Source organism: Cupressus sempervirens, chromosome 7, assembly GCF_028749045.1.
Source record: "Cupressus sempervirens isolate cs-2001-9-10 chromosome 7, ASM2874904v1, whole genome shotgun sequence".
NCBI classification, from domain to species: Eukaryota; Viridiplantae; Streptophyta; class Pinopsida; order Cupressales; family Cupressaceae; genus Cupressus; species Cupressus sempervirens.
The window spans coordinates 756,500,043-756,513,915 of NC_143124.1; positions in this window are offsets into that span (position 1 = coordinate 756,500,043).

Below are 13,873 nucleotides of genomic sequence, written 5' to 3' on the forward strand. Positions count from 1 at the left end.
ACAAATGTGTCAATAATTGTATGACTTTAAATTTTTTCAATGCGTTTATATCAATTGAAATTTGGTGAATGTCACATCATATTAAAAATAAGAGATTATATTTTTTGTAAATTTATTTTGGGTTTATAAATATCATAGAGTAATTTTTTTGCAATTCTCTCATGCCAATAAATCGGTACACTTTAATTACCATTTGATTGGTGAAATGGATCCAATATGTGGAACAAACTGTTTAATGCTTTCGATGAAATGGGTCCTCAAAACACAAAACTATCTAGTAAGTATAGAAATATCCATGGGTGGATTATTGCACGCATCTAAAATTTTAGGCAACATAATAATTATGCTCATTGAAACTTTATAGACATTTGTGGCAAATAAATAGAAACCATCTTAGAGTGTTTTAAAAAAATGGTAAATTAATGTACATTGTGTATGCACCCTAAAATGGTCGCCTAGACTATGGGCCCCCATTATTCAATTTATCAATTTATCAAATTTCTTAAATCAATGGTGTGTAATATTTTATTAAATCAATTCAAATCAATTTCTTTGATCAAATTCAATTTGTTTTATTTCTAAGGTTGATCATTTTATCCTAAGTCTTATTTAATTAAAAGAACTTGCTCTCTTTTAATTAAATAAAATAAGTCCCTGTTTAATTAAAAGAAAACCTCTCTTTTAATTAAATAGTTCATTCACATTTAATTAATTAAGAGAAGAAAACCTCTCTTTTAATTTAATTAAATATTTCCTATTTAATTAAAAGAACTTGCTCTCTTTTAATTAAATAAAATAAGTTTCCGTTTAATTAAAAGAAAACCTCTCTTTTAATTAAATAGTTCATCCACATTTAATTAATTAAGAGAAAAGCCCCTCTTTTAATTTGATTAAATGTTTCCTATTTAATTAAAAGAACTTGCTCCCTTTTAATTAAATAAAATATCCCACTTAAATCTCTTTTTGATGAAAAAAGAGTTAAAACGAATTAAAAATTAAATAAATCTTTTATCTACACTTAATATGGGACTTATCTACATCCTTTCTCAACTTTCTTCTCAACCACTCCACTTTTCTCATTGGTGGATCTTTAGTTCACATGGATCATTATTTCTCCACCATTGATTAAATATTTTTTTCCTCTCAATCTAGATCGTCCAATCTTCTTTATAAGGGAGAGCCCTCTCCTCATTTTAGAGACCCATTATTATGCTATTGTTATGTTGCAGGTTTGGAGAATGATTTTTGAAGGAGGAGTTTTGAATATTAAAGCTTTTGTGGAGAACTTCTATCTTCTTGTCTCATTCTCTCTTGCATGCATGGCTTCCATCATCATGATCCACACTTTGATTTTCATGTTAGCTTAGATCTTGCATTGATAGATTAGATCTACATTGTTATTTCTTTTCATAGATTAGATTTCATTTCTTGTATTGTTTTGCATTGTTATCATTTAGATTAGTTTTTAATTTCCATTTGCATGCATATTAGATCATTGAATCTCTTGTTTCGTGGTGTACTTGTATGGGCACAAACTAGGTCAGATTGAGGGCCTCCATTACAAACCCCTACACTCCATGAATAAGGAGCTTTGAGTTGCCATTCGAAACCTCATTTTTGAATTTTTTTGAATATAATGACTCATAGAAGTGTGCTCACATTTTAGGCATACATTTTTGGTGCCCACCGTGGGGCAACCCACCTTTGCTTGCTGAATTTTATGCAGATCTGTTTGTAGACTCAAGAAAAAAAAAATTCTAGATTTGAAAGATTTGATCATATCTTTCAAACGGCTGGGTATTTTAATCTAAATTTTTTTTTGCAAGGTTCTAATATATCAAGGAAGCTTCGGTCCAATTTTTAGATTTTTTTGAAATATTTTCGATATTTTATGATTTTTCATGAAAAATCATTTTCGAGAGTAAATTAGCATATTTTTCAAAAAAATTTATATTTTTGAAAAGCTCTCTAAATTTTAAATAAATTTGGTTCTTTGGGTTTCAATTTTAGAGGTCATATTAGGGGTCAATAATTCGAGACTCCAAGAAACCCTAGATTTGAAAGATTTGATCATATCTTTTAGCCGACTAGGTATTTTGATCTGAATTTTTTTTTTTAAGCTTTTAATGTATCAGAGAAGCTTCGGTCCAATTTTTAGATTTTTCTAAAATATTTTCGATATTTTATGATTTTTCATTGATTTTTCACAAAAAATTATTTTCGGGAGTAAACTAACATATTTTTCAGAAAAATTTATAATTTTGGAAAGATCTCAGAATTTTGAACAAAGTTGGTTCTTTGTGTTTTGATTTTAGGGGTCATATTAGGGGTCAATAATTCGATTTGCAAAAACTGGTCTATTTTGACAAAATGACTCCCTAGAGCACAAATTAAAAGATCTTTTCAAATTTTTTGGCATTTTTGGGAAGCTCTCTGATTTTTTATAGGACTTACTATTCTATATTTTGAGTTTTGGATCCGAATTCATATCATGTAGATCCAATCTTTATGACTAGGTCAAAAATCAATTGAAAAAAATGTCATTTAATGAATAGCTTGCATTTAATTTTTACAATGAATCAATGCATGATGTGAGCTTTCATTTGGATTACTTGCTGATTATTATCACTCTTAAAAATCAGATTTTTAGATCTAACTCTAGTTTTGCATGAGTTGACATATATTGCATATCTTGTGTTTGCTTGTGTTGTTTGTTGCTTTGTTCGTTGTGAGTGAGCGATCAAGCGTAAACAAAAGGTACAACAAAAAAAAGACGTTTTGCAAAGATTATTAAGTATTTTGTTTGATCTCTAAAACCTTTAGATTTGGGATTAAAATTAAACCTCTCATGTGTTTGGCTTGAGTGTTTTACATGCTTTCATAAAACACATTACAATTGATGCTCTTAATGGGAAATGAATGAACATAGATTTGCTTTCATACAAGTTTGTGTAAGTGAATGCTTGTGTTTAAACCTTAAATAATTCTTGGTTCCAATATCAAATATCTCATTAAGTGATTGAGGTCATGGATTCATTCCTTGTTTACATAGGGAGTTGAATGCACCACTTTGTGGACTCACTCTATGTTTACTTGGAAAGTTAAATATTCCATTGGTCAAGCCTTTTTCATTTGTGAGTAGTATTGATTAGCAGTCTTAGATTACTTGTGATTGATCTAGATTGCTATTTTGGGTTATTGGACTCGCTAATCTGTCGACCCCTCATTTCTGCCCCATGGTTGCAAGATCAGCGCCACATTAAGGGGGAGGGGTCTACAGGAAAGAAGCGTTAATTGCTCCACTAGGCAACCCTTTTGTGCTTTTTGGAACTCACTTGTTTTCTAAGGTGTGGACTCACTTTGAGTTGGTGTGAAGAGTTAAATGTTCCACTTTTGGACTCATTTTGAGTTGGTGTGAAGAGTTAAATGTTCCACTTTTGGACTCACTTTGAGTTTGTGTGAAGGGTTAAATGTTCCACTTTTGGACTTGCTTCACATTCTCTTGAAGGGTTGAATGTTCCACTTTTGGACTCGCTTCACATTATCTTAAAGGGTTAAATGTTCCACTTTTGGTCTCACTTTGCATTTACTTGAAGAGTTAAATGTTCCACCTTTAGTGCTCTAAATACTTTTGATAGTGAATTACTTAGTTTTTATTTCTAGGAGGCCTTCTTGGGGATTTCATCACCCCTTGGGACAACCTCTACTCCTGTGTTCCAGCGGAGTATAAATATCGGGAGGTGAATCCAAAGACACCTCTCTTGGGAATTGAGTTTGATATCACTCTTGGCTAAGCCTCAAAGAACTTTATACCTTTGAGAAGTGAAGGAGGAGATTTGGGTTACCGTCTCCCCCTGGCTGTGTGATTTTGAATTTTTCTTATCTACAAATTTGGGCCTCACGTACCTTGCGTATATCGAGGACTCCTTTTAGAAAGCCACGTATATCCTTGTAGACAACTTGATAAGGTTTTATTGTGTTCTAAGTGCCTGCTAAAACATTGTCAAGAACATACACAAGTAGAACCTTTAAGGAGTAGAAATACTAAGTCACTATACTTGTTCATGCACAAGGTTACTTTACCGCTTGCTCATTGTTTGAAGACTGTTTTCTTGAAATCATTGATTGCTATCTTGTGTGCTTGGTTCATGATAGAGAATCTATTGATACATCTAGTTGGATATTTAAAATGAACAATTTATGAGTTCTTGAGCTGAGACTTTACGATCAAATAACTTTGTTATCCCATTATTTCTAGTCTCCCTAGGTTGATCCTATTTGGATTAGGCTACTTACCCCATTGTTAGAAGTCTTTTTGCAGCTTAGGTTATTGTGCTTTGACCTCTTGAATTAGTAGTCATTGATTTCACAAGAGACCTTGTTTGGAGTTGGTGAGTTAGAAACCGTCCTTGTTGAGAAAGATATACACTTGGATCCTTTGATATTACACTTGGAGAGTCTTAGTAATCTCTTGTCCATTCACTTTCATTAAAAAAAAAAATCAATTTTAATTATTTATAATTTGGGTAAATCATCCTCCTAGTCCATATGTGCTAGGGTATTCACCCAAAGTTGTGAGCACCTCTGTGGCAGTGTTGGTTTATGCCTATTGCAAAATTCTATCTTATCACATCTCTTTTGGACAAGTTAGTGCTTTTACTATCCTAGTTTGGTACCAACGTTTCTTAGGGTTATCCTATCAATTAGTACCTTTTCTTTCATGCTAGTTACAACAAGATATCAAGTAGATCAAGGAAAGCAACCTCAAGTTGTCTTTAAACAATTACCCTTAGTTCAAACTCGTAGAAGACGTAAGGGCAAGGAACTTGTGTCTATTCAATCACTTGAGAGTATTCCAAAAGTTTTGTGTGACCCTAGTGGTGATCTTATTGAGTTGAGTACACCCTTAGCATCACCTCATTCAGCTATGGATATGAGTTTTACAAGAGCACCATACAAGAAGAATCAAAGTAGTGAGTATAATGTTGACCTTTTGAGTGGTGATCCCACTTGTGGAAGTAGACCAACTTCACCTCTTATTGAGGATAGGTATTTGGATGCACATCAAAGGGATGAGAAAGGAAGACATTATGCCTATCGAAGAGGAAGCCCAACATGATGATCAAATTGGTGAGTCTTCTAGTGCTCACGTGAATGCGACATTTACTGGTAATCAGTTTAGACAATCAAGACCATGTACACCACTCATGACACCTCTAGGTTATGCAAGTGGAAGGCTCAAAGTAATTGATTGTGAAAGAAAAGCCCTTCTAGAAGAAAAAGCTAAGAAAGAAGAACAATTTCAACACCTAGAGGAAGAAAGGCAAGTTATTATTGAGATGGAAAGAGAATCCCGTCAAGAAGAACAAGACTTTTTCAAGACTTCACAACTTGAAAATCAATTCAACAATGTGCACATTGGTGGTGGAAACAACTCTCCCCCATCTACCCCTCCCAAGACTCCACAAAGTGGGAGATATTCAAGAACATCTTCACAATCTCCTGCTCCTAGAGGAAGGCAAGCTTCAAGACATGATTATTATAGGAGACTAAAATCTTTTAGAGTTTCAAGAAAACCTTCACAACAAGCTCATCATGGTTCACAATATGGAGGTGGTAGCTCCAAATTTGAATATAATTCTGATGATTTCATGGATATACCACAAGATCCACATTTTCAGCAATGTATGGAAGCATATATGGACCAAAATAGAGATGCATGCTTTCAACGTTTAATCAACAAGGGTGCTAAGGTCCCTTACAACTTTGATGTGGATAAAAAGATTCAAAAGCATGATCCTTCCATGAAAGAAGAAATTTATGAATTGAAGAAACAAATGAAGCAAATATTGGCACCCAAGAGTTCTTTTTCATTTGATTCAATTTGTCCAAATCCTTTTGATAAAAGTGTTGACATGAAAGATTTTCCTAGAAAAGTTGAGATCCCCCAATATGATAAATATGATGGAAATGGGGATCCAAATGATCATGTGCGTCAGTTCTATACTATGAGTTTTGAGTTTCATCATGAGGACTCATATCTTATGAGATTATTTCCAAGGAGTCTTAAGGCTCAAGCCATGGAATGGTTTACCAATATAACTCCTCCTGTTAAGACATTCCCTGAGTTAATTCAAAGATTTGTTCAACACTTTTCATACAATCTTTCACGATTTGTCTCACTATTGGACTTATGTCACACAAAGAAAAATCAAGGAAAACCCTTTGTTACTTTCTTGCAAAGATGGAGACGACAATGCTTTCATTATTCTAGGACTATTCCTGAGAAAGAAAAGATTGAAATCCTCATTAGTAATATGGTTCCTGAGATGAAGTATGAAGTTAAGAAGATGGTTTTTGAATCCTTTGATACCATGATTGAAGCTGCATTTAGAATTGAGGATGTTTTGAGAGAGCAAAGTATTTTGACAAAAAATGGAAACAACAACAATAATGGTCATAATAACAACAACAACAAGGATAAAGGAAAGAACATAAATTGGAATAAGAACAAACAGGTGGTCAATGATGGAGTTGTGGATTCCTCAAACCTTAAAGAGCAAGCTGTTCTCCATTTGGCTAGTGCTAATCAACAGAGTAACAAACCAAGATATCAAGAAAGGTCTAAAGGAGAGAAACGTAACTTTACACAATTAGGTGAGACATATGAAGAGATATTCACAAAGCTCCTTGCACGTGATCTTGTGCACCCTTATGATGCTGCAAAGTTCTACATACCTGAAGTTAAGCCATGGTGGTGGGATGAGAAGGCTTATTGCAAGCTTCACAATGGCATTGGACACAATACTGAAAAATGTGGGAGATTCAAGCATATTGTTCAAGATCTAATTGAAAATGTAAAACTTAAAATAGATGGACTAAATACCAATGCTGATCACATAGCATTCAAAGAGCCTTTGCCCAAGTATGAGAAAGGGGAAGCTTCCCAACCTAAGAATGGTAGGGCTGCAATCAATTATACTTATACAAATGCAAAAAATGTTGTCAATATGCTTGAGGTTGTAGAAGAAAGTGTCAACATGATGGAGGATAAAGATCCCAATGGTTATAATTTAAATTTGAACTCTCCTACCTTTGGCGAAAACCCTATTTTGGTGCTAAGGGGTGCTCACTCTAGAGAGTCATCTCAAGGTCCCCTTGTCATTAGAGGACCCAATCCAAACCAGTCAAGTAAACCTAAGCAAGTGTCTTCCCAAAGTCTCAATGTTGTTACACGAAGTCAAGGTCCCCTTGTTATCAAAGGACCTAGTTCAAACCAACCAAGTATGCCAAAACAAGTGCAATACAAGAATGTTCCTTCAAAACCAGTGGTTAATCCCAAGTCAAATTATAATCTTGTTGATCAATTGCAAAGAACTCCTGCTCAGATTTCAATCTTTGAGCTTTTAGAGTTGTCTCCGAGACACAAGCAGGTCCTTGAGGATGCTTTGTGCATGGCAAACGTCCCCAATAATTTAGACGTTGATCAATTCCAGAACATGGTTAATCATATTGCAAGCCCTCATTATCTTTCCTTTTTGGAGGAAGATGATAAATCTTTGAGCCATCCACACAATCTTGCCCTTCATATTGAGGTTATGATACATAGGACCCGTGTTAGGCGTGTGTTGATAGATGGGGGTGTTGGGCTTAATATTTTTTCTTTGAGTCTTTTAAAGACATTGGGTTATTCTGAACATGTTATTGATAGCAAAAGAAAGATTACTATCAAAGCTTATGATGAGGCAGAGAGAAGTTCAAAGGGGTTGGTTGTCCTTCCTGTTAGGATTGGCCCTGTGGAAAAAGATATTTTATTCCAAATAGTTGATGCTGGACCCCTTGCATACAACATTCTGTTTGGTAGGCCATGGATTCATGATATGCAAGCAGTACCATCTACTTATCATCAGTGTGTTAAGTTTCCTTACAATGGAATAGAGATATGTATTCCTAGGGATAACACTTTGTCTATCAACTCAATTTCAGTAAGTGCTCATGTTCCCCTTAATAAACAAGCAGATGATTTTAATGTAGTTTCAGTTGATTGTAAGAACAAGTTTAAGTCCATAGACCTTGGCATGGGGGGATATCAACTTAACTCCCTCACTGCATTACCAATTTCACCTAGGTCTTATGGTAAACCTTCACAAGAGATGAAACCTTACTCTTCAGCTATGACATTATTTGACACATTTGTACAGTGGTCAGTGGCTATTCAAGATGAGAAAGAAGATGTGGTTGTTAAAGATTGGATTTATAGAGAAGAGAAGTATATGCACAATGAAGATTTCACTCCTTCACCTAATGCTTATGGAAGAGGGTATTCTTTTGTTAAGAAAATGGGTTATCCTGGATATGGTCCTCTTAGTAATAGATTGGATGCAAGAGCTGAACCTCTTGATCATCAACTTTTTGGATGCAAGTCTAAGAAGTCAGTTGGCCTAGGGTATGTGGATCAAAGTAAGAATGTTGTTTCTGTCCTTGATAAGTCAAACAGTGAAGAAGCACAAGAATACGTACCTAATTTAGAAAACCAACAAGATATGTGTGAAGATTGGGTCCCTTCTACTAATCTCCTTTTGGGAGATTCAGACAATCTGGTATCTCATTAGACAGTTGCCAATTTAGAACAAGAATGTGTGACTCGTAATAATATTGAAGCTTCCACATCCAGGCATCCCAAGCATTCATGGTGTAAGCATCCTAGTCGAGACTATGAAACAGATTCTAATGATTATGAATGGGATTCTTTCTCAAAATCTTCCACAGTTGATATAGATGTTGATGTTGTTCATACATATAGTTCTCAACCTAAGTTAGTCAATGAATCATGTGTAGGATTAGAGGATTTGAACTTGCATGTTGCCTTAGTGGACGATTCTTCACTTGTGAGGACGAATCTTGATTTGGGTAGTTTAGGAAGTTACTTGACAGACCTTGAGTCTTCAAACACTAGAGATATCATCCATATTCACAACCTCGAACCTGTCATTGATTTACCCCTTGTTCATCCTGACCTAATTGATTGGTCCCAATGCAATCAAGAACCTAAGCTCTTAAAATTTCAAAATGATTATGAAATAGCCTGTTATTTGAATGTAATTGAACCTGTAGCCTCTTCCACCAGTGAACCAGCTACTAGCATGATAGAGTCAGATATCAAGTACCTTAGTCGCAAAATAAAGAGAAAAGAAAGGAAAAAGAAAAGGAGTTATGATGGCGAAAACCACTATGTGGCGGTGTTAGAACCAAAAAAAGTAAAAAGAAAGGATGTATCCAAGGGTGAAAACCTCTTTGAGGCACCTAAGGATGAGGTACTTGATTCTCTTCCTAGTTATTTTCAAGATAGATCTTCAGTACTTATTGAACCAACACAAGCAATCAATTTGGGTATGGATGAAGCTCTACAAATGGTACATTTGGCTCAGTCTTTGTCATCACAAGAAAAAGAAGCCTATACTAAATTCTTACAAGAAAAGAAGATTAATTTTGCATGGACTTATTCAGATATGCCAGGGTTGGACACTAATATTATTATGCATCACTTATCCATAGCTCCAGGTGTTAAACCAGTTAAGAAAAATTGAGAAAAATGCATCCTCACATAGCTCTCTTAGTCAAGGTAGAATTAGAGAAACTTCTTGGTGCAAAATTCATAAGAGCTATTGCCTATGCTGAATAAATATCAAACATTGTACCAGTTTCAAAACATGACAAAACCATTCGAGTTTGCACAGATTTTAGAGACATTAATAAAGCATGCCCAAAGGATGATTTTCCACTTCCTAATATAGACATGATAGTGGATATGACTGCAGGTTATGAGATTTATTCCTTAATGGATGGTTTTTCTGGATATAATCAGATTAAGATAGCTCCTGAAGACCAAGAAAAGATTGCATTTAGTTGTGCATGGGGTACCTATTGTTGGAATGTTATGCCTTTTGGATTAAAAAATGCAGGAGCTACCTATCAATGAGCTATGACAACTATTTTTCATGATATGATGCATAAAAACATGGAAGATTATGTGGATGACACCTTGGCCAAGTCTAAGAGAAGAGATACACACTTAGATGATTTAGAAGTCATTCTAGATCATATGGAACAATTTCAACTAAGGTTAAATCCTAAAAAGTGTGCATTTTGAGTCACCTCTGGCAAATTACTCTTGTTTCATATGAGGTTAATTACACCAGTATTGAGAAAGCTTACCTCGCAGTTGTGTTTGCTTCCCAAAAGTTGCGACATTATATGCTTGCGCACACTATACACCTCATAGAAAAAATAGATCCACGCAAGTACTTACTATGTAAGGCTATCCTCACAGGTAGACTTGCTAAATGGATGATGATTCTTTCAGAGTTTGACATAGAGTACATTGAGCATAAAGCAATCAAAGAACAAGTTATAGCAGATCAATTGGCTGATTTCCCACTACAAGATGATGCACCTATTCAAGTTGATTTCCCAAATGAGCACCTCATGTATATGACTGAAAGAACATGGAAGATGTTCTTTGATGGGTCATTTATGCAAAATGGTTCAGGAGCTAGTGTGTTGTTTTTTTCTCCTCATGGGTACACAATTCCTAAATCTTACAAGTTATTATTTCCATGTACAAACAATATTGCTGAATATGAAGCTTTAACAAATGGACTTAAGATGGCCATAGAATGGAGAATTACAAAGTTACACATCTATGGAGATTCACAGCTGATAATCAACCAAGTCAATAATGATTGTCTAACAAAAAATGATAAATTGGTACCTTACAAGAAAATGGTTGATTCCTTGAGACTCTACTTCACATTCGTCTCATTTCAACAAATCCCTCGAATAAAAAATAAGGCAGCTGATGCTATGGCTACACTTGCTTCACTTCTTCAATTAGAGCAACATGAATCAAGATTTGAATTCCTGGTGGAAGAGCTACATCACCCTATCTATGATTCCCAATAAAGTCATGTTATATGTACCCTTCTTGGTCATGAGTCATCTCGTTATGGTGCCATTTACTCATACATTCGTGATGGAATTATACCTGAAACCTTTAACCGATCTGAACGCAGAAACCTTATTTGAAATGCCTCTCACCATTCCCTTATCTCTGGTGATTTGTATAGAAGGGTCTAGATGGAACACTTCTTAGATGCTTAGAAAAGGATGAATCTAATCAAGCGTTAGTTGACATCCATGAGGGTATCTGTGGGGGACATTCTAATGGTCTTGCCATGGCTCGAAGATTGCTTAGGGCAGGATATTATTGGCCCACAATGCAAATTGATGCAGTAGCTTTTGCAAAGTCATGTGAAAAATGTCAAAAACATGGTAACCTGATACATACTCCAAGTAGGGAGCTCATTCCTTCTATTTCTCATTGGTCGTTTCAGCATTGGGCCTTTGATCTTGTTGGGCAAATTCATCCCAACTCATCATCTGGACACAAGTTTATTATCACTACCACTGATTATTTCACTAAATGCGTAGAAGCTGTCCCACTTTCTGTTGCCTCGGGTAAGACAGTTTCTCTATTTATTTTGAATCATATTATCTATAGATATGGAGTGCCTTATGAGATTATCACTGACAATGGAGGTCAATTTAAAAATAAGGACCTTAAGCAACTCTGTAAGAAGTTCAAGATAAAACAACATTGATCCTCTATTTATTTCCCACAAGGGAATGGTCAAGCAGAAGCATCAAACAAAACCATTCTTAAAATCTTGCACAGAATAGTTCATAAGAATGGTAGAGATTGACATTTACAAATAAATTCAGCTTTGTGGGCCTATAGAACGAGTATTCGCACTCCTACTGGGGCTACTCCTTTTACTCTTACATATGGTGCTGAAGCAATTTTACCTTTAGAGGTTGAGATTCCTTCACTTAGAGTTTCTCTAAAAGGTCTAGTTATAGATGAAGACTACCGTGCCATGAGACTTCAAGAGTTAGAACTTCTAGATGAGAAACGACAAGCATCATTTGACCATATGAGGGTCTATCAAAAGCGTATGTCAAAAGCATTTAACAAAAAGGTTCACCCTAGAGAGTTCCAACTGGGAGATCTTGTCCTATGTGTGAATCATAAGAATCAACAGAATAGAGATCAAAAGGGTAAATTTGAACCTAATTGGCTTGGACCTTACATTATCACAGCAACTTTTGGTTCTGGTGCTTATTTACTATCTATAGCAGAGGGGGAGCAGCTCCCTGATCCTATAAATGTCTTGCACTTGAAGAAGTTCTATCCATAATGCCCATTCTATCTAGGGGCATCTTTGTATATATTTATTGATCCTGAAAAAATAAAAATAAAATTGATATATTTCAAAAATCCAAAAAAATGATATATTGTAAAAAAGTCTAAAAATTGAAAAATGTCTTGAAAAAAATGATCTTCTTAGTGACAACCTAGCAATAGGCACTTTGATGTATCACAAAAAAAAATCATATATTTCAAAAATACAAAAAAAAAAAATCAAAAAATTCACAAAAAAGAAAGAAAAAAGAAAAAGTGTCTTGGTAAAAACTTGGAAATAGGCACCTTGGTAGCAAAAATACAAAAAAATTTATAAAAAGTCCTAAAAGAAAAAAAAAAAAAAAAAAAAAAAACCCAAGTGGTGAAAACTTGGAAACGGGCGCTACTTGAGGCCTTTGCGCCCCTATTTCTTAGCGCATGTCCTCGGCACAGCCTTTCTTCATCACGCCTTGTCCTTGTTGCCTTGGTTTGGAATTGGTCTTTGTCTAGGGGGCATAACTATGTTAGCTTTGGTCTCTTGGATGTGTTAGTCTTTAGGACACCTCGCAAATGGTGTTTTTCAACACCACCCCAATTTTATTTTTCAATACAACCTTTGACATCGAGTGTTTTTCAACACTTATTGGTTTGGTCTTACCCAGTATCATCATGTGATCTTCCCTTCCTGCAAGCATTTGATCCTTATCCTTAGAACTCAGTGTCAGTTAACACACCTAAATTTTTAAATGCAAAACTCAATGCTTGACTTATGTCATGATATTTTCTTTGTGTGCTGACTATTATTGATTTTTGTTGAGTGTCCTTGTCTGATAAGTCTCTCCATGATGCATCGCTAGAGGACTTGGGGCATGGGACATGTTTTTATTTGTTTGTTGCTTGCAGGTGTGGTCTTGAAACTCTAGAGTGTCTCTTGTTGTCCCCTTGAAACACTTAGGAGATTTGAGGCATCATCCTTGATTATTTTTGCACAACCATTCTTATGGTCATCTTGGCATCTATGCCTTGATGCGAGCATGGTTTTGCTACATTAAATTGGGTAAGCTAACAACGAAGTCATCTTGACCTTTATGTCTTTGATGCTTATGTTAGAATCTTTCCACATTACAATCCGATATAAATTACATTCATATCTTCATAGTTGCTCTTGTGACTAGTGATGATTGTGTAATTTTTTGATGTCTGTTAATAATGGCCCAATGATGAAAATAAGTTCTTTTACATTCTCTAATGAATGATGAACACAAAAATCCTATGTTACAGTTGCTCTTTTGCAAGTACACCATTGCATTTTCATGTAGCTTGCATTATTAGACTTCATATTAGTTTGCATTTTTAGGCTGCATTATGAGTTTGAGAGGGTTCTCACTTTATCTTTATTGTGAACTTTTAATCAACTGTGGTCATGTTTTTATCTTCATTTCCTTATCTTCTTTCGTGATCTCAATCGAAATTTCTATCTTAAATAGTTGATTGATTTTGGGGCATTTTCTTTTCTTCTTTCTGTTTCTTTTCATATCTTCCAAACTTCTATCTTCCATTTTCTTTTTCCCCGCTTCTTTTCTTCTAAATCACCTTTGGGGCATTATATTTCATGCTTGATGATCTACCTTG